This window comes from Coturnix japonica, chromosome 8, assembly GCF_001577835.2.
Source record: "Coturnix japonica isolate 7356 chromosome 8, Coturnix japonica 2.1, whole genome shotgun sequence".
In the NCBI taxonomy this organism is placed as follows: Eukaryota; Metazoa; Chordata; class Aves; order Galliformes; family Phasianidae; genus Coturnix; species Coturnix japonica.
Window position 1 is genome coordinate 21,125,724 of NC_029523.1, and position 22,828 is coordinate 21,148,551.

At 39.1% G+C, this 22,828-nt stretch overlaps 1 long non-coding RNA gene across 3 annotated transcripts in view; it reads right to left on the reverse strand.

Annotated features, from left to right (window-relative positions):
- LOC116653786 overlaps positions 1-19,882 on the reverse strand; it is a 64,221-nt gene extending 44,339 nt beyond the window's left edge. For all 3 annotated transcript variants that reach the window (XR_004308238.1, XR_004308239.1, XR_004308237.1), the window contains exon 1: positions 19,547-19,882. This is a non-coding gene — a long non-coding RNA (uncharacterized LOC116653786). The remainder of the gene's footprint in view (positions 1-19,546) is intronic.
- Positions 19,883-22,828: the final 2,946 nt, after the last annotated feature.

Below are 22,828 nucleotides of genomic sequence, written 5' to 3' on the forward strand. Positions count from 1 at the left end.
GATCCATAGTTAAAATCTGGTATGCTAATTTTTTCTGTTCTTCTATACATAATATCAGTATTATTTTCATTTAGGAGCATCTCCCTATTCTGTTGTTTTGAGTGCTTTTTGTGTGTGTGTTTTTTTCTTTTACATCTCTATATTTGCTGATCAGCCTTCTTGAAGCTACATTCAGCTTCATATCCACTTATATCATAAATTTAAACCATACACTGGATCTATGCTATCTTTTTTTTTTTGCTTTGCACTGTATGTTTTGGTATCCATATTAGTAATTGCAAACTTTCTCAACATAAAGCCTTGTAGTTATTACTTGTTATTTGTTGGAAAATTGTTTTTTAAGCTGTATCTCTATAATCTTTGCAAAAAACTCATTATATACATTTTTTGCCATCAAGGCAGTATTTTTTTTACAGTACAAGCACTGTTTTATTGCATTCAAAAGACATCCCAATTCCCTTTCTCTTATGGTTAATGAGCCCTCAGGTGAAATGTACTTAACTTGAGTCTAATCAGTGCCTATTTGTTCTTGCTTCCAGCAATGAGGTCAGGAACTTTTGGACTTCCCGTGGCACACAGAAAGTATAGGCTTGACTTACCTGATACATATTTAGGGTTTCTGAGAACTCTGGAGCATAGCCTTCCTATGGAGATGTTTGCAGATTTGTGCTAATAAATTCCCCTTGGTTGTGCTGCACTGTTGTCTCTTTTGATGTCCAGAAAACTAATCACTATAACAACTCTGCTCTGCCTGGATGACTTCTTTTATTGCATCCTCCTACTTTGATACTTTTCAATTTTATTTGACTATAACAATGCAAAGCTTTAGGCAACTGTATGTCAAGCAGCAAGTACATCTGTGGCTCCTCTTTCAAACGCTAATATTATCCTTACACCCCTCTTTTTCAGTACTAGCCATCAGATTATAGACTTCTTGCTTGTTCTCTATCCATCCCCATGACTCTAGTATAATTGGTTGTACACTGGCCCAGTTTCAATTGGAGATGTAGAACATATCCCTTGCTACCACTGTAAAATAGCTAATTTGCTGATAGGAAGAATATTTTTATTGAAGGTTGGAGGTGGATATATGAACCTCCTCAATAGGAGTGAAATTAAACCTAAATTCCTTCTTTCCAAGGAGACCATTCCCATTGCAAGAGTTTAGTTGCTTTGTTCATCCTATACTCCCCAGCCCTTGCCCCTTTTGCATTCTAAATGTATGAAGAATTATGATATTTGGATACTCATCTGCAGAGATCATTGATTGCAAGCCCCTAATAAACAAAAGAGCAGAGTTTGGATGCTCCCATTGGCACAGCATGCTGTTCAGTTTAAGTTCCTTCCTATAATTACATTTGTTGCTTTAACTCTAGTTAACATACAAAAACTCAAGCATCTGCCTTTGGCTTCTGAGCTCTATTCCCAAAACTAAGAACCTTATTTTAGGTAGTGCAAGCATCAAGAACCTTAGTCCCTTCTGGGACTATTGGTGAGCTATTTTTTCTAAATCTGTCTCCGGACACCATAAGAACAATCTGTTTCCTGCCAACCCCAGACATACCGCTGTACCCATAGAAGCACATCTCTGCTTGGTTCACCTGGGGACACCCAAACTTGCAGAAGGAATTGTCAGAGCAGCCTCATAAATTCAAATTTATTTCATTAAATATCCAGAAAGAGTACTTTTTTTTCTTTAAGACAGCACTGAGATAACCTTACATCCTTCCTCTTATTAACTTAAACATCATTTGAGCAGACATGTAAATAGGACAGGGCAAAATAATGATAGATTTTTTGGTCTGGGTTGAGAAGGGTTCTATAGTAGTACATTTATAGTATTTATAGTATTGATTTGTAAGAATGAATTAATTTACTACATGAGCAAATAGGTCAAAATTCAGCAAAGTTAAGAATGTTCTTAACTTAAGCACATGCTTCTATCACACAAATTTTACAATCCAAATACGTGGATTCATTCTTCCTCTCAGTTTAACATTTTGCACTTCTTGGCATGTTAGTGTGTTTCAGTGGGACAGAGACATTCTATGAAAGGATAAACTGAAATTAAAAGGATACTGTACATAGTAGATTGGCAGTTGCTTTGTTTTCGTTTTGTTTTTTAAGTAAAAAAATCAAAGTAAGCAGGAAACTAAGAGAGAACAGAGTCCCATCTCCTGAGGAAAGGACCAAGAATGAACTTTGCTGAGATTTACTTGCAAACACAAAGTATTATTTGACCAGCAAAGACTTCATGAACTTTATATATAGCTCAACACTTGGCTGGATTGGACTTTCGTGTTCATTCCATTACAGTGCTAAGCGAGTTTTGCCTTAGAATGGACTTAGAGTGAATACATAACTACTTGTAGAAATTTCATGCAAGAAGTCTCAGCACAGCCTCCTCCACTCAGTGTAAAGAACCGGACTCTCGCATTTTCAGATGTGCTGCTCCTGCTGACAGCCAGTCAGTGCCAAAAAACTGCCTGCCAAGAAAAATTTCTGTGTGGATGAAGTGAAGATTCAGAGATCAGATTTTATGAGGTCTTCACCATCTCACTTCTTTCATGAAGCAGCAGCACTCTTAAAAGCAAAGGTTTGAGTGAGAGGTGCTGTCTTGTAATCTAAAACATTCCCCCAGTATCAAAGCATGGCCAGACACAGGAGAAATGTCAGTGTCTAAATAACCATTCCAGACAGGAATCTGCAAATTACCTGAAAGTAGTAAAACATCCTAAAGGAGGATCAACACAGAGCAATTTAGAAACACATTTCAGCTATTTATTTAGAAAAATTAAAGTAAAATCTTTACCCCTCTAATTGACCATAGGGAAAAAAACACTTTGTGAATGTAAATAACAACTGTGATTAAAATGTAAGCTGCACTTTCTTAATATTCATAGCAATGTCTGTTACAAGCAGCATTAACATAAATTTATATATTTTCTTATCGCTCCAAAAACACATTTTTATTAAAATGAGTAGTTTATTATTTATGATTATCTTGGTAGGAGTTGGGGTTTATGACTATATAAAGAATTTAAGTTGTCATCTTTTCTTTATCCCATATTTGCCAGGTTGCCTGGTGGTTCATTTGTTTGTCAAATGTATTAACCTACTCCAGCCATTATGTACTTTATAAACAACTGTGAACTAATTGGTATTCATGTGCAGGGAGTATTTTCTCATGGTAGGGAAGTGATACAGTCAAGTTTATAACCAAATGGTAATTCAGTGCAATAGGTTTTTAAGTTTAAATACCAAAAGAAGGTAGAGTTCAAAATGTTGCAAGAAACATTAATCAGATGTTTATGAAACATTTTGTTCTATTCATTGAAAAGGCAAGCAAAGTGCACCAGAGTAAAGTTTTGTGATCAGACCAGTCATTCAAGGAGAACATTTTCTTGTCTCTAGTTATGCATTATCTAAGAGCTTAACCCTTCCTTGAACTCCTTAAAACAGCTTTAAACAACTTCTGTTCACATTCACAAAAAAAGCTATTAACTCTCTTAAAGCTTCTCCAGCCCGCACCCGTTGGCTCCTGGGACACTGCTTAGCCCTGACTTTGAATCCACACAAATCAAAAAAGTAGCCAAGACTGGAGTTCTCAGAAAGAGCAATCCTCAGTGTGGTGATATTCCATGAAAGCGTTTTCAAGCAGCAGTCCCTAACAGCCCAAGTCTGGGACCAACCCAGTCTGTGAGTTTAATACTTGCATATATCAAGAGATCCAATTTACATCCTTTTGTGAATATACTTTTCAACAAGGGCCCAGGAGAAGTGCAGGAGCTATCAGTGGCAAACAGTCCCACTTCAGGAGAGCAACAGCTGCACACAAACCCTGAGACACTTTATTTTGATCCCACTTTGTGATTGGGTAAGCTGTTCATAAGACCATCCAGCTCTATCTCCTCTGCTGCCAAGGGAGATTTATTCTTAGTTATCCACAGAACAAAACCTTACCAAACCCTAGGTACCAGATAAGGCATTGTGCGGGGACTTACAGCAACAGTTTGAGCAAAAGAAGAAGTGTTGGAAATGCCAAGGTGAAGTCCAGTGACTCCTTGAACCACTCCTCAACAGTAAGGAGCATATTTCCATTAAAGGCTATATCACTCTTCTTTCTGAGGTCAAGCAATGAGCTTCCTCAGTGTATCCACACTGACATTTGCTGTTAGATGTAGAGAGCAAACACACAGAATGGAGCCATAAATTGGTTGTTGGTTGAGCTCAGTTTTGCTCCTTGTCAAGTGTGTTGCTTTGGCTGGTAGAAATTGTTACTGAAGGCTTTTGAACAAATATTAAACACCAACAAATTTCCTAGTGTATAAATAAACCCTGCAGTTGCCTGGAAAACCTCATGTCCATTTTTACTGTTGTTTCAAAGGCAGCTTCACTAAAATTTGAGAATGAAAAGCTGCTTTCTGATTTGTGTTAACACAACAGAGCATGTAGGGGTACCTACTGTATGGTGTACACTCTCCTCTGGGAGGAATATATGAATGTTGTTATTTTATGATTATTATACGTATAAGGATTAATTACCAACTAACGTTGCACTGTATTTTTTCCATACGAGCACAGAACAAAAGACATCTCAGAGTTTACAGCCTCTCTATTCTACAAAATGCTGACCCTGTCATAGAAGTCAAATGGAGGACGTCTAATTTGAAGTGATTTATTAATTTTTTCATCAGATCAGTTACTAATAGCATTCTGATGATAAAAATAAAAAATAATAATGTATCAGCTTTCTTCTTTTGGTTTTTTCCCTTGGATCCAAAATGGAGTTGAATAGGCACGTTCACCTTTGGAAATGCATGGGCCCCAATCAGTGCTGCTTTTAGGTTTTCCCAGATCAAAGTTTTGTCTGACATGTCCTTTACTAGATAAACCTTTCAGCATTTGAGTTATTCCATATAGTCAACAACTGCAGTAATACTATTTTCATTTTAGATCTGTATATACCCTCTTGAAACAAATGCTACATTCCAAATTTAAGCAAAGGTAAATGATTGCTGCATTCTGAGTGCATTAGATATTATCCTGAGTCTGAAGCAGAGACAGAATTTCACTATTTGCCTTGACTTGAAAGTCCCACAAAAAACGGTGCCACTCTGTGCTACAGACTTAACTACTCATCACCATGGACAGAAGCAGGGACACTTCTTCATGTGACAAGGTCTGGCATACAGAAGAGATAAACAGGACTGGAACAAGCTACAGGTAGATTTAAAGGCTCCACAAAGAAAAACATTGCTTTTGACAATGAAGTGTTTCATTTAAAACCGATATCAACATAACCAACTGATTCACAACTAACTAGAAGTCCTGCAGCTGAAATCCATTAACTGAACTATGACTCAGAGCCTCAGAAGCATTGAGCCACCTAACTCCCACAGAAATCAAGGCATCTAAATACCTATAAGGGTGGAGGGCCTTGTCACCCCTTAATAAGAGAAAGTCTCATAAAGCTGCTACAGGTTAAGAACAACCAGAAACTGCAAAAAACACAGTCAGCTAATTAAGTGCTGTTTTCTGCAGATATATTAGTACTCCTTACACCTTTGCTCCCAGATCTGCTGCAGCTGGTAGTTTCAATCATCAGTGCACTCATGCTAAGGCTGCATTAGCAGAAGGCAATTTGCAGGTGGGTCTCAGGTTCTGGATTCATTCGGGAGCATTCACACACTCTGGATGCCTTGTCATAAATGCTTTAAATTTTACTCTTGCATTTTTGGGAAAACAGAAATAGGGGACAATGTAATTTCCTTGAGCCTGTTCTAAGAGCCCCGCTTCTTCCTAGGGCATATTATCTTCACAGTCAGAACTGCAGAAAGGGCTGCAAATCCACTCCAGAATTTCCCTGATGAAATGGAGCTAGCATGGACGCTTCCACCACACACCTCTCACTAGAGGTTGTGCTGGTGCTTTGCATGCTCAAAATATGACTTATATAAGTTCAGAAAGTCAGCCATTACTTCATTTAGGGAGGCCTTAAAGAGTCTTTGTACTCCTTCTATGCCTCAAGTTAAAAGACAGACACATTCATAATACATAGCCTTGTGATGTGCGCTCCACGACAGCTGCAGTCTGTGAACCAAGCACCCAAACTCCTTGAGAAATGCACTGAGCCAAGTCCACTGCCAGTTGGATTCACCATTCCCCTCCTGCACTCTGCATATTCCAGTGGTACTCTATTCTCCATACTGTTTTCACTGCTAAAAAAAAAACTCTTCAGCATCTGCATATTCAGAAATGATACACAAAGACATGTGTCTACAGCCAATCACTCCATATTCACCGAAATGTCAGTTTTGGTTTAAATGTACATTTTAACAAAGAAGACTTGAAAAGCTTCTGGTCATTTTTAGTCAGTGAAAAACTTAACTACATTACAAATGCATTTAAGGCATTAGTCTGTATCTCACATAAGCAAGATTAACAAATGCAAAGCTTAGATTTGTTCCATCAGTATCAGGTCATTTGTAATTTCTGGTAAGCCATCTTGCTCCATCACAGGCTCAGAAAAGAGCACCAACTACTTCAAAATGCACCCACAGCACTAACACACTTCTGACACTCATTTCAAATAGCCAGAACAGAGAACCCCTGGTGCTAGCAGGCTGCAGCTCACCAAAACACATCTCTTCACCTTACTCAAGAATACACCCAAGCTGCTCTCCTGCCTCATAAATGTGTTCTTCACCAGCTCCATGTCCTTCTTTGGTTGGCTTGGAGGCTACAGCTGTGAATAAATCCCCGAACAGGGTATTTTTCCTAGCACATCACAACGGCTGAAATCAATAGGTTTTACAGTAATGCAGTAATGGACCACATAATGAGGCTCTAGCTGGAAAACTTCCAGTGAAGACTTGTGCCTGAGGAATTCTTCACCTCTGGTCTATAAAAGGTGAGAGGGGAATGCTGCAGATTTTAGAGTTTCATGATTCAGTGTTTCTTTTAACTTACATATTTCCTTACTGGAACTGGCTGTTACATTTATCAATAATCATAATATTTAAATCATGTTTCTCCATGAATGATACTTATTACATTCACATGTGCTGTAAATGACCCACTTTCAAAAAAGAGCAATGTGAAGCCCTTTTGGGTAGAAGAGATGTCCATCTTGATTATGTATGTATGTGGCACTGCAGCATGAAAATCAAGGGCTCTGTTTGAAATATGTTTCCCTCCAATCTTCCCCCTCTCTTTGCCAGGGCTTTCAGAGAGGGTTTTATTTTTTCCTTGATGATACTGTGAGGAAATACCTCTCACATTGGATTAGTTTCTTGAGCTGTCTGCTGCATTTCCACAACTAGCTTCCAAGGTTTTGATCCCCAAGAAAACCAGCAGAAAGAGACAAAATGCGAATGCACATTAGCTACCCGAAGTCCATCTCCCTGCATACTGCACAAACTGAGAAGAGGTTTCAGACCAGGCTCCCTCTGGTGCTCTAAGATTTACATCCTCCTGTGTCGGTTTGAAAGTACATGTAATGACCAGATCTTGGTGTACAAATACTTCATGCAGAGGTGTAGGAGAGGTTTCAGGGCATCCCTATTCCCTTGACTAGCGATACAGCCTGAGCCATAATGTAGCCTTCAGTAGTCAGAAGGGAACAGACGCAGGTGGGATCTTTCTCACCTTTCACTAATTTTCCGTTAGCGAGATCTCCTGAGGATTGCTTGTAATGACTCCCCTCAACAGATGAGTCCATGGCATTGTACTCACCCCTGAGCAATCCATAAGAGAAATAAAAAACAAAACAAAAACACTTTCCCTGATTTAACATCCATTAAGTGACCCTACACAGGGATGGAAGAGCTCCATCCTGATCTCCACAAATGGTCTGCTTGTGCCTCGAAGCACTGGGCTAGATTCGATTACACCAATCATTATTTCAGCTCATGCAACTCTAGACTACCAGTGATATCCGATCACTTTGGCACACTGGGAATTCAATCGAATGTTTGTACTAAAGAGAACTGTTTACTTCAGCCCCTAGAGGTACCACTTAAAAAAAGTCTCTGAATATCACCGAAATTAATATTAAGACTTTTTATACCCTCATGTATTTTTGAGGATTTATATATCATTTTTCTTACCACTTATCCTCTTACATACTCCCACAATATCTCATCTGTGGCATTTTCCCAGATGGGGCCCACAGCAACGCTCTTGTAGCTTTTGGCTCACTTTGCATTCTCACTTAACAAAATCCTTGATTTGACGAGGTCTTCTCTGCTATGACACCCAGAGTGCCAGACACTGCCTCATGCTAAACATGTCCCTGTTTGCTGCAGAACATCCTCTGGGCACCGCGCACCCCTGATTCTCCTCTGTCCCAGAGTCTCCTGAGCAAAGGGGAGCAGTGGGTGCACCCACACAGTCCACAGAAACAGCAGAGCTCCAATTTGGCATTCAGCACCACGTAGGCAACAAGACATCGTGAGAGGCAGCAGATAGCTGAGCTCTTTATTACTTCCCTGCCATAATTATCCATTTTCCAAACATGTTCCAAGTGGAACGAATGGCTGGCAGCCTGTGTACTGGCTTCCACTGGCTCTGCCTTACATTTCTATTTCTAGGTGTGAAGGCCTGATTTCCAGAGGTGGATAACTTCTGAAACTGAACCTTTATGCTTTCATTTACATGTGATTTATCAAAGAAAGCATACACATAGGTACCACAAAGCCAAAACATCTGTCCATCTCTCCATATTCATTTTCCCAGAGCACACTCCATCAGTGAAGCTGACACTCAGCAGAGCCATTGCTGGCTGCATGAGGCTCCTACAGTCACCCTGAAAATGTCTGCATGCAGCATTTCATCTGATTTTATCTTCGTATGCTCAGCACAGACCAGTGTTTTCTTCTTCAGCTTCATTCTCCCATCGCCAACTATTCTTCTTCCTTAAATAGTGCAGGTTCTCTCTAAGCCATTTTGTTATTTACCTGAGTTGATCACCAAATATGCAACTGTGACATACAGATTCGTTACAGGTATCCTTCAAGCTCATTTCTTTCTGCCCTCAAGTCAGCAAACAGGACAAAACACCTGCCAGTTATTTCCCTTAACTAAGCCAGCTTTCCCAAGTCAATCAGTGTGTTCCATCCAGATATGTAATCATTCCCTCCTTATCTCAATCTGCCAATTCTTGCTGCACTTCTGGCAAAACAGACTGATATTTAGAAACTACTGAGCATCTCTTCACACAATTGTTTGCACACAGGTGTGCCATGAGGTTCTCTTCACTTGTTACACATCAGGAACTTCAGCTACGTGTTTTATCCTGAACCTCTGTAGGGCAGAGATAACAAATCAGCTGTAACTCTCATAGAAAGAACTACAACAAATGCACTGAATGAAATACAAATTTGTACTGTATATTGCCACAGACCCCATAAAGTCTGTGCCATAACTGTAGCTGAATAAGCTTTTTGTTTTGCTTTGTTGCTTTTTTAAAGAAAAATACATAGGATGTAAAACTGGGGAGTAAAATAAAATCACAAGTATTTTATTTGTATTAGATAACATTCCTTTTACAAGATATCCAATTGATTTTTCTAGGAAATGTCAACATACAAGTGATTGCCATGTGTTCCCTGAAAACTGATACTATACTTAGGAACACAATAATTATAAAAAATCTGCTAATTAAAAGCTTCCACTGCCAATTACTACAGCTGAGTTTTTTACCTACAAAAGTATCCTAAGATTCTTTATTAAAAATAATAATTAAAAAAATATATCAGAAGTTTGCAATATAGAAGCTCCTAGAGGTGCAGAAGTCCCAGACTTTATCAGAAAGGAAACAGCATTTCATGTCATTTATTCAAGACAAAGTTGGCTTCTTCATCCTTAAAATTTTTCTACAAGTCTATCTTCCATCTGTGCCTTGGCTTTGCCCTACAAATCATAGACAGCATGAGACACTGAACTCCAAAACTGCCACTCTTTCTTATTTAGATGCTACGTGCCCAATACATATCCCTTCTCTGTCCCTCAGTGACGCCACGGGCAGCTTCAGAACAGAAATGAAACACAGAGGGCAGCATCCAGGCTGGGCTCATCAACACGCAATGCACTTAGATGGCACATATTTGGAGTGGTTTCACAAACCATCCAGTTCAGACCTCCAGCCTTATGAGGTGAACACACAGCCACAGATGAGTCCCCACATAGCTGTCACTGCTGCTTCCTGCAGGAACAGGAATGTTCCAGCAGTTCTGGGTAAAGACTGAATTCTGACAGTACATAAACCGTAGGGGCTATTTCAGGGGTTAATTATTGGGGGGGGGGNGGGGGGGGGGGGGAGGAAGAGGGACACCAACAAAAAATAAAAATCACTTGACATTATTTTCCAAATGTGTTTGGAAATTACTCTTAGTTACTGACAAATGAGGATAACCTTTATATTTCTTTGGTTAGGGTTGGATTTGCTCACCATAATATAATCCTACTTTTTCATTGTATAGTGAATTATTCCAGGGGAGTTTGACATAGTCTCTTCTGGAGATATCCATACTTCATTAGTAACTGACATAGAAAAGTCTAATCTCAAGGGTATGTAACCAGGCTACATGCAAACAAATCACAAGGACCTCAGCAGGCATTTGGCTCCTCATAGCCAAGCAACTTGCTACATGCACCACAATCTCTAAGTTTTCCCCTTCTACATAACCACAAAACACCATTACTATAACAGGAACATGGTTCTGCAGACATCAGACACACTGACTCTGTTTCCAAGATCTCTGCTGAAAAGCAAGTTTATGGTTTTAATGCCCACACAGCGACACCTAAGATGCAGCCACCTCCCCAGAACCAACAGCAGGATATTCCATGCAGTATTGGATTTAAACTTCAGGGATGTCCAGGCAATGTTATCGTGTACCACTACTAAGAAAGCATCAATGCTTTCTTCTCATGCACCGATTACTGCCTGGGATGTCTTTGTCAAACACTTAATGAAGCACATATCGGGTCTACAGATCTGACCAACAATTTAGTCTCAATAAATCCATACACCAAAAGATTTAGGTGCCTAAAGATGGAAGAGCTTTCACACTGATTTTTTTGAGTCCAGACAACAATAGCAACACAGCAATATGTAATCTGAAGTTACAGAAAACTCAAAATATCAGGTAGATCAAGTTTACAGATTTCTGAATTCCCCTGAAATCTCTCTTTTACTTGAGCACAAAATGCAGTAATAACAAAACTCCCAGGTCCCTATTTATAATACAAAGCAGAGATGCTGTTTTCTAAGTATAAGCTGTTACCAGTATGGAAAAAAAAATAAAATTGTTATCATATTATTTGTTTGAATTTCTACTTCTCACCCTGTTCTGCACAGTTTACGTGTAGCTGAACTAGCAAAGCTTAAAGAACAAGAAATTTCAGAGTAAGGCTCCAAAGCAAACGTCACAAAGGAAAAATGGTTGTGTTCCATCAGCAGCAGATTTTAGTACGTTCCCATTTCTCTCCTGATCTTACAGCCTGCTAGCTACTCAGTTATGTGGCACACCAAACCTGCCTCACTGACCACACTCAACTGAAGGATGGTAATGGGGGAGAGGGCAGGGAAGTGCAGGAGTGAACAAAGGCAACCAGGAATGTGGGAGGCCAGGCTTTCTTAAAGCAGAAATGACAAGATCAATTAATTATTGTCTGTGAAACTGATAAATGATACAGCAGACATCACTTAACAGTCCTAACACTGAGGACAGATGTTCTTTACGCATGCATGAAATGCCTGGGCTGGGCTCTGCTGCTGTTCCTGGCTTTACAGATTTCTTCTGTAAGCAAAGGCAAGGCATTTATCCCAGTGACTGGCCCTTGCTTTCTCATTGATTAAGGGAAACAAGGTCAGCCACCTCCATCTGCCCTTTAAAGCAGAGCTGCCTATCACACAGAGCCTCTAGAATTGTAAGACAAATCTTCTTTAAAGTCTTCTATGAAACAATCAGTATGACAATTGTACTTCTCCATGTTAAGATGCAAGGTGGAACCAGGATCTCCAGTACATTATCTGATCCTGGCAACTTCGCTTCTTTAAATCTTCATTAAAGCACTTCATGGAGAGAACAGTTCCACCATAGGGCTTAGTGCTGTTCATCAGCAGACCCTGATATCTCAGACTCATAAACACGTGGATACGATAAACAGCAAAAATTAAAAGTTCATAAACGAATGTAAACAACAACAAAATCCAGAAGGGAGGCCAGGAGAAGAAAACTGCAAAAACATTAGAAGACTCATTTAAACCAAAACAGAGCCAGGAAAACTCCAAAGCTGGGCAAAAATGTCATCTTTTTGTAATCCCTTTGTACCAGAGTGTCACAGATAATTGCACCTCCTCTTAGCTGAGATTCTGAGCAGTGGGTGACCTTCCCTCCCATGCATGCTGCAACAACCATGTACAGAAGGGAAGAACTGAAGATGGCATTTCAGCCTTTAACTGAATTTCCCATATTTTGCCAAATTATGCCAGACCCTTCCGTTATTTCAACTTCTCTTTTCTCTGATGGCATACAAAGCCTGAAGTTCAGAAGAAGCTGTTCATACAGACACCCACATGCACGTGCACACACCAATGAATTATTGTACCAAAAAATTATCTGCACTATCTCTCGTTAAATATTTGTTTTCAGAAAGATTACAGAACTGTTCTCTTTCACACAGCCCTTGACCAAGGAGCCCTGGCAGCACACGCGGCCAAAACACTTGGATCGGACTGACGCTGCACCATTAGCAAGAGTCAATAATTCTGTAAATCCAGTAAGCAATTGCAAGTCACTTTACTCACAAATGGCTTTCTGAAGGATTTTTTTGCATTTTTAATGCTCTCTTTTCCAAATAGGGCTGCTCTACAAACACAGAGAAAATACTGACTGAATAGTATATGAACCTTGATGTGCTTGTGGGAACAGATTTCTCCAAGCACAGAACAACAAAAGGAAAAGCAGAAAGGCTCATTTTACAGATAACTGCTGCAGGAAATAAGCTAATTTTTAAAGAAATGGTTCAGCACTGTCAACGTGTTTGTACAGTATACACCTTGGCTGCACATCAGCTGTTATTGGATAGCAGAAGCTGTATCCATCTGTAACTTTCATTAAAACAGAATGCACTGCATAATTATATTTGGATTCTTTTCCTTTGCACGGGATAGCAGTAAATCTTTCTTCCTCTGTTGGAATACACACAATATGTGAGATTTGCACTTACAGCTTAAAAGAAAAGAAAAAAAGAAAAAAAGGAAAAAAAAGAGAGAGAGCATAGCATCAGAGTATAGCATAGCATGTGAATGAAGTATGATAAAAACGGAACAGGAAGAAACCAAAACATCAAATGTCTCTTACTTGATATGTCTGCCACTCACAGCATCTCCAAATTCAAAAGAAAATAAAAAAATAAATAAGACTGAGGAGGCTGTGTCTATTTCAGAAAAATACACACATCAGATAATTCCATATTAAACATATACACATATCTAATCCCAAATCAAAGGTGGATATTCTGTGTTTCTCTTGTCACACAGAATAGTCTGCTCTAGAAAGGCTTTAAGTGCACAATTCAGAATAAAGCTCTCTACTTCAGGTAGTGCTCAGTTACTAGAAGAATTGCCTTGATGCCGTAGCCTTGATGACCGAGGAGTAGCAAGCAGACAATACTTCACATTTGGAGCTTTAGTCACTCCTGGAGCTGCCTCGGTCACAGGGAATCATTCTGATTCTCAGCACGTTTAATGCATTGCCATGCAAGAAATAATTTACTCTGTTGCACCCTCTAGTGGGATTACTTTATAGTAATCAGATTCTCCCAATTTTGTCAGCTTTCTATTCATAGTGCACATGTTAACTAACTAAGGAGAGTCACAAAAGGATGTATGCACATTCCCAGATGAGTTTACTCCAAGGTTAACTGACATCTCTCCTCTTTATTGGTGTTTTCTACTAAGGAGTACTAAGGCATATAGCACTCTGATAAGCATACATTTAAATATATATATTTATAATTGAAACTCATATATATATATATATATATATATGTTTCAATTTCTGGGTTTTGAGCTAGGTTCTATGTTCAGCTTAAAACAAGTACAAATAATTTCCATTAAATATTAAGATCCATTAAATATTTTCCATTAAGTTTGAGGTATATGTATAAGAAGAGGAGGAGAAAATGTGGATTTCGTGCACTGCTATTATTAACTACCTTAGTACTATTCTGTATTATGCCACAGCAATGTTAATGTTGTTATTTGGCTTATACTGTCCATGTTGTTCCTACCTCAAAGTATTTACTGTGGGGAAAAAAAAAAATCAGGCCCATGATAAATAAAGCAAAAGGTGAACGAATAATTACCAGGACTCAGATCCCGGAATGACTTAAACACATCCTGATCCATGGTTGTTGGGCTGATCATATTCTGATTGAGAACTACTTGTCAGTCTTGTTAACAGCAGCCAGGTATGGCCTCTCTTGGTGCTTCACACAAACCACATATATAAAGCATTTGGAAAAAATGGTCTAAGTGTAGCATTCAAGTGAACTACACCAGGATGGGGCACAGAACTTCATCCCTGTTCCAGCTTACTCACAGCAGCTACATAAGCAGAGAGATGCACATCATGTCCCAGAAGCCAGGAGGCTGGCAGTGCTGGAGTGTGGAGCACAGACACTGTTCCCTCCTCAGGGACATCACTGCTGCCCTGGCCTAGGCAACATGCTATGCACTGGTTTCAGAGAGCAATGGAGATGGCCCAAAAGCACACGCAAGGCACAGTGCCACCTTGAAGGCAGCTAATCCTTCCCACATGCTGGAAGCTGCGCTTGGTCTCAATAAAGATCTCATCAGCCAAGGTTTTTAAATGCAGATATAAAGATACATAAACAATAGCCAATTGCCTTCCTCACTGCATTATATATATGTGTATACATTGTAAAATTTATATATATATATAAATTTTATATATATTATATAAATATATAATTTATATAATATATAAATAAATATATAAATATATTTATGATAATAAATATTTTATATATATATATATATATATATATATATATATATATATATATATATATATATATATAATTTTACAGCACTTCCAGCAAGACCTGACATCAGGCAGCACGAAGGAGCAAACAAAGAGGTCTAGCTTATCTTTTGTGCTCGGATGTATTTTGTAAAAGAGTATAAAGGAAATCAATTTTCCCATCATAAATCTTGCTTACTCTCCTTATAGGGGTGATGGCTGACTTCCATGTGAAAATGTCAAAATAAAAGCTCTTTGCTCTCCAAGAGACTTTGGTTCAATCAGGCATAGTACAGCTCAAACAACCCTAATGTAAATAAATGCACTGAAAATGCAAACGTCCACAGGACAGGGCTGTTAGGGTCCTCGTGCTTTCACAGGGAATATCCCTGCGCTGCCTAAACAGATGTAGGAACATCTTCTCTTTGCTGCTCACCAGAATGAGTGTGGGCTTTGTAATCTGCTGAGCAGCGATTTTCCCTCATTCATTAATATTCAAAATGGTTTCTTTCTCCTTCCCTGCATCCCCTTAGATGGTTGACCAAAATGTGAACAAGAAAGACCACCCGTGTTAGAGCTCTGGCTCTGACTCGCTGCCTGTGTAACGATGATAATAAGCCATTCTTAAGGCGTTATCAATATAAGTCCACACACACGGCAGAAGACAGGAGTCGGTGCCAGCGAGCCCTTGTGACGCAGCTCCTGCTCTTCTGTTTCTCTGTGTCTGATACCCAACCACACAGAACACAAAAAACTTTGACAATTATGACAATAAAACGTGCTAATGAAACTACATTTATGTGCTTCAGATTAGAAAAGAATCATCACTAACAAATAAGCTAAGAAGGTCATTACCACTTCACATCAATGAATTACCAATTTGGAGGAAATTGCTTCATTGTAGAACCAGGACACTGGAAAGAACAATATTATGTATACAGAATTAAATCTAAGCAAGTCTATCTGACAGGGGGGAAAAAAAGGTACATGTTTCTGTGATCAGGCATTTGCAGTTCACAATAATTTTATCTGGTTATGTATCTGAAACAAGAGGAAAACATGAGTGCATATTTTGTAGGGATGTGTTGATGACAGAGGTAGCAGGATGAATAAAGGAATGAAAATAAAATTGCTTCCAGTAACCTGGCGGCAAAAACTAAAACACAGTGTCATCAATATCCATGACATCTGTGAAGAGAGTCATCACAATGCTAAAAAAATCATATTGCATTTTCTCTGTTAAGGTAAACCCTAAGATCTGGCACCTCTGTTTCTTGTTTTAATGCTGTCAGTAGGTGAAATTCGCAGGACAAGCACTGTGTATTACTTACATCCTACTTAAACCTGCGTTTACCCGGTGCATGTACTATCATCTGTTACACATGCATGATCCTCTGCAATATAGGTTTCTTGTTAAACATAGTTTTGATCCAAATCTTAGAGAAATCTTTTATTTCAGTGATGTTTATGTAAAAGCGAAACCTTGCAATACCATGAATTTGAACTTGATTTTCCACACCGAGGTGTCTCGTTTAATTTAGGAAGTATTCCCCATGTCCTTACACTCATGCTGATATTAACACCTGTGCAAACTCAGTGTAAAATGTGATGAAACCAGAATTCCCTGAGCACATCAGCAGTAATATTTTGCACCCACTTGGCACAGACGCAATTTATTATGAGATTAAATGCAGTGGTGAATCAGCCCTTCTGTACGTAAAACAATAGCACACTCTTTCACTGACAGATACAACCACCAGATTTAGGTGCAAAAAAAAACTGATGACCTCATCTTAAATTCTCATAGATTTCTCTTACTATTAGCAAGTAATCACGTGGCTGGAAGGCACTGTCTAGGAGCGATCCAAGAGTAAAAAAAAAGTTGATATAAATCAGGGTAGAAATGCACAGACATGGCCGTGTCAGAAAGATATCACAGTGCATAGCTATTGCAGAGCTTTTATAATTGAAAATATTAAATATATGCAAAGCATAATGTAAAAATGTTTAAAAACTGAGTCGTAATGATGTAACTATATAGCTCTGTAAGAAAACACTATAACCCCAAGTATTAACACCTCTTCAAGATTACTGATGCAAAGAGAAAAAAAAACAGGCTGAGTTTCCAGCTCTGAAGAAGACGCTGCATAAAAAGGTTCCCTACGTTATGTGAACATTGTCTATAATGCGTAAACCGTATAGCAGAAGAATAAATTATCAGAAAATTAATTGGACATAAATAGAAAGCTCTTGTGTGTTTGGTTTTAGCTATCAGCAATTCAGCACTCAGCAGATCACGGGCATTGTTTTAGTCAACTAAATAAGACTCTTTGTGTTATATAGTGTTCTATATTCTGTAACGCTTATAATATGAGCTGAAGCAGTTAGCCTTACTACCTTGTGAATACAGTCTGAAGGAGTTACAGAAAATGCTGATACACCTAAGATGACCTTCTTTGGTTCAGTGGTGTTACAGGCATGTGTTTTGTTGTTTTTTTTTTTTTTAGAGTTACTAGGAAGGAGAAAATTACATGGGGATAAAATGAATACTAATGAAACCCCTTAGTTAGCTCTCTTTGTGATAAGAATAAAAAATTGGAGATATGTTCCTCTAGAATCTCAAACAATTTTTGTCCTTTATTCTGATAGAAAGATTACTGACGGTAGAGAAGGAGAGCAAAGTAATTTCATAAAATATCTGCATTTTTAAGAATGCTTTTGTTGCAAAAATGTTGGTGTGCAATTTCTTCAATCTACTTTTAAGGCTGTAAAGAAAAAGTACCTTTTTGTTCTGCACTGCAACAATGCCAGCTGCATTCAATCAACTAAAAAGCTGCAAGCCATAAACCTTCCTCCACAGCTATAGAAGAAAAAAAGGCAGGGCCATAAAAATTCATCAGGATAATGTAGAGATGAGGCGCGTTTGAATCACCATCCCTGCAATCAACCAATCACTCATCCTGTGGCATTTACAGCACATCTCATTCCCCTGTTCCTTAAGGACAATTGATTTTCCTGATTCCATTAGCATAACGGCAAGGAAAATGACTGCAGTGCAATATTTCTGGAAACTTCCAACAAGTATGCTGTGTGCTGGAGTGTGACCATAATAATAAGCTACCTAGCTAGCAACTGCGTGTGCTGCTGCTGCTATCGTATCCGAGGGAAAAGGACACAGACTAAGCAATTTTGGGTTCACGCATAGAAAAGGGAAAAAAAAAATAAATAAAAGAATGTTTTCACAGAGTATAAACCAAAAACTCACTTAAGCAAATAAACATAATTTCAAGGCGGGTTGATCAGTAGGCAACATCTAGCAGGCCCTGAGCATTATTGCGTTATGGTTAATAATTCCATTTTCTGAAACATTAGTAATACTTCTGCATTCCTCGATGGCTTTTATACTCCTGTTTTTGCCTAGGTTTAAAACAGAAGAAAATGAAACTTTAATACCACCGTTTCCTTATAAATATACAAGAAGAATGCGTTGGTGGACTCCCCAAAGAATTTCCAACCACTCACCACATTACACAGTCATCAGCACTAAGCGGGGGTCTCCACATTTTTCAGTTTTCTCTTTAAGTTTGGTGATAATATCCACCCAACATAAATTATTCAAGATGATGAAACTTTATTGGTGAACATTCACTGCCTAAATTTAAGGCTGTACATTATTATCTCTCCTTGTAAATGTATTTTAAGAATGTGTTAAGCTTTTTGAAGTGTAATTCAGACACTACTGTATCTCAAACAACATAAAATACTTTTCATCTTGTGAAGGATCCTTTAGAGTTCTAAGGTCCTATCTGATGTACATTTTTAAGTCCCTTTATAGTTTCAAACTCTGTGGGTTATGCGTGTTAAATTCAATCCCTAAATTGAATTCGAAGTTGATATGAGCCTGTCTGTAGAACTAAGGAAAGTCTTCCTATTATATATACTAGAAATCAATATTTTTAACTCCTCACTGGCATGCTTTTTTTCTACACAATATTCCTAGAAATAATACAGCATTACCCATAAAAATGGGGGGAGGGGGTGAAAGAGAGAGAGAGAAAGAGAAACTTAATTTCAATTGCATCCCGTTACACGATCAGCAGCATGGCCCAGATTCCTACCAGCCTCATTTTTTACTATGATTGTTTTACAACATATAATCCCTATTCATAAATGTGACTCTCTTCTTCCTAAGAACAGTAGAAACACACACTGTTACTGAAAACCCAAAACTTAGATGCAGAAGAATACTGTAATAAATACAAACAGGAAAAAAGTTGGCTCACAACTACAAGTGTCCCAGAAGAGCAGCAGCCCCACTCTGGAAATGACATCTGTCATTTTAAATTGGTGGGTGGATGGAATGGGACAACATTTCATGTACAAGAGAAGATTCAGCATGGAAACAGTAGCAGATTTTTCACTCAGATGGTAACCTTGGAGAATAATCTTACTCACATAGTAACATAAAAAGTACCAGGAGTACTTACAGGTAGTGGATTGCCGAAGGTATTTCAGTAGCACACTGGAAAGTTGGGCGCGCAGCGGAACAGAACACACCAAAAACCCTTCCCAGCACTGTGACGTAACAGAGCTGAAAAGCAGAGCCAACAGGAGCACCTCAGTGGGAGAGCCCAATAGCTGGTCAGGATTAAACGATAAACACCTGGCAGCCTTACATCATGCCTGGGTGGGGCTGAGTTCACAGCTATGATTAACGAGCTCAAAGATGCCAGAAACTTCCAACAGTTGTTCTCCCACCAAAAAAAATAAATAAAAATGTGGAGATCAATAGAAATGCTGCCCTCTGCACAGTGCACCTTGTAATGTAGGCATCAGATGAGTGTCCCTGTCCAAGTCCCCTATGGACACTGAGGGCAATCAGGGAACAAGTTTGGGCCAAACAAAAAGAACCAGGCAGAAGTCTTGAGGCACTTGTCCCTGTGATACCAATGGCAGCAGTCTCCCAGCAGCATAGGGTCTCAGACTCTGTGTTCCTCCACAAAACTTCAGCAGTGTCCTAAGCTCAACACACTGCACCCAATGCTTCCCATTTGACTATCATTCCTTTTTGGGTTCAGAGTTTTCATTTCCCCTATCGTTCATGATAAATGTGGTTTACATGTTGTTTTAATGGCTAGTTGATATTTAGGAAGCAACATAACACACAGTTGTTCTCTTTAAGAGATTATCAGGGGGTGATACAGCCACTGGGTGTCGTGCCTTTGACATGCACATCTAAAAAACAAGACACTAAATACCTGCTGAGCACATATTTCTCACCAATAAAATAACTGTTCTAGAGCGTCTTGATATAACAAAAAAGAAGCAAAGATACGGAGTCCAATTCTCAGACATATGGCATTGAGTTACTCAGTTGAAGTATCCCAAGATCACCAGTATCAGCATGTTACACTTGTACAACACTCTCTGTGACCATCAGAGTAGAATTTTCCCAAGAAGCACCCTGCAATTCCTACAGCAGCCCAGACAAACTTGGTGCCAGCACAAGGAGAAGCCATCTACTGAAAGATGATCACAACATGGAAACAGGCATGTACTCGTCACAGCACCTTTATAGGTGCTCCTCTTCTAGAGAGCACTCAGCCCTCTGAAGAGGATGATAAGGTTAATCTTCTCCAGCTGCAAAGGGTTGTTGGCAGCATCATTTAGAGCCACCTGGGTGGATGTTGCATGGGAAATAGTGCTCTGATAAACTCCTGGAGTGAAGCAGAGCACTGCAGAAGTGTCTTAAAGCTATCTTTTCAACCTCTTTCTGACTTGAGGTGTGTGCTTGCTGATCACCATCTTCCAGGATTAGGGCCATAGGCACAAAGAGTAATCTATTGATTTAAACTTCAGATATCTCAAATACAAATTTTATTCAAAATAGAAGGAGGCCGAAACAAAGAGGAAAGGCTATTATGTGGGGTTCTATAGTTGGTCAGGAGCTCAGTGTTACAACACTCTGTAAAACAGCACTATCAGCAAAGGTACCCTATAGTGTGAGGGCATCAGCTTTCAACTAATCAAGAGGAAATGCAAATCTATTAAGTCAACACCAGTTGTCTTTGACCTATTTAGTCCTTATCTGCCCACAAGCTTACTCTGATTTACTTAAAGCAGTTTACTGAAGATGAGCTAAGCTCCTGTTACTAATTGGCAAGCACCTTCTTTCACGTTGGCCTAAATGTTTTAAACTCAGCTAAAAAAGTCTTGTTTAAAAAGATCAAAATGTCTACACAGCTATCTGCTTTGCTTTAACTAAGCTGTTTTTAAATTGAATCTTAAATTAATCTGCATTAATTGATTCATTTTAATTAAGGTGCATGCTTGAGCCAAACATATTGCCTATTTGCCTGCTGACCAAAGACCTGGTTAACCAGCACAATCTAAAGCTAATCCACTGGGTAAAAGACACCTCACATCCCCAAATGCTTCTTTGCTGTTTTGCTTCCAGGCATCAGAACCATAAAGCTTGCAGGTCCACTGAAGTGTGCTGAACCTTGATCCTGGAAGTGCTGTCACACAGAGTGAAAATGAGTTACATGAGAGCATGAATAATGTATATCACGTTGCACTACATAACTCCATGGCATGCAAATGTCAAGAACTGGATCGTCAGCACAATATTCAGTCCAATTCACAGGCTGGGTAAAGCATTAAGGGCTATTTATTTATTTATTTCTTAATTCAAAATAATAAAAAAATATGCCTTGGAAGCTTCCAGCTGAGGTCAAAATATCAAGAAATATCCACTACCTCCAGAAGTCAAACCTGAGTTAGTTCTGGCTGGGCCAAGGAATCCTGGCTCCAGTATAAAGCCATCTGTCTTACCAAAACTGATGTTGAGCAGACAAGTAGATTCATTTCTTTCTGACCCCTTACTCATGTTTCCCAAAGCAGTTCCTAACAGCTTCACAAATTTCTGCATTGCCTTTTCCACTACCAGATATCCCAAATGTTTCTGCATTGACTTCTCCGCAATATAACTCAGCCACTGCAATCCTGCCTACATGAGCTCTCAGGGCAAGAAAAAATGAACAGAGCATAAAATGTCAAGAAAAGGATACGACAGAAGAGTGAGAAGACTTTCCACATTTTTATACTCTCATTTCTCTGATCTGATTTTTTCTGACTCACAAAATCTCTTATCCCTCACCACATTCTCTGTGTAGCCATCACTTATCCCTTACTCATCAGTACTTCTAGTTTGCATGGAAAACTGACTTCTGGGGCAAGTAATACTAATATTACTGACCCCTGCAAGTTTAATGCTGCCTCCATCTGCCAGAAGAGGCAACAATTCTGTGTTACCTTTTGGTCACTTTGTGAGCAACTGCTTGTATTTTTCCCCTTCATTGGGAATCAGGCTCAGATGCATGACTGTGGTCTGCACCTCCAGCATCTGCCACCTTCTTTCAACTGCAGAACCTGATTCCATTTCAGGAGCAAATTCTACTTGCTTTTCTGTGGGGACCAGTGGAATCCGGCAAAAAGAATTGGGAGGTCCTTTGTACACACACAGGACAAACACTGTAAAAGAGTAGGGCAAATTCAGCAGTCTTCAGTCCTCGACCCCAAGAAGTTATGTGTGACAGAAGAGTCTGCAAGGTCACTGTAGAAAGAGAAGGCCAAGAGAGACACAGGACTGAGAAGAACAAAACTCCATCTCCTTCCATTCTGTCTTGGACAAATCTTCTCCATTCAGAAGGTGTCTATCCCTGGAAAACAGGTACGTTCTTTGAGAAAAGGTCTCTTGTTTTCCATTT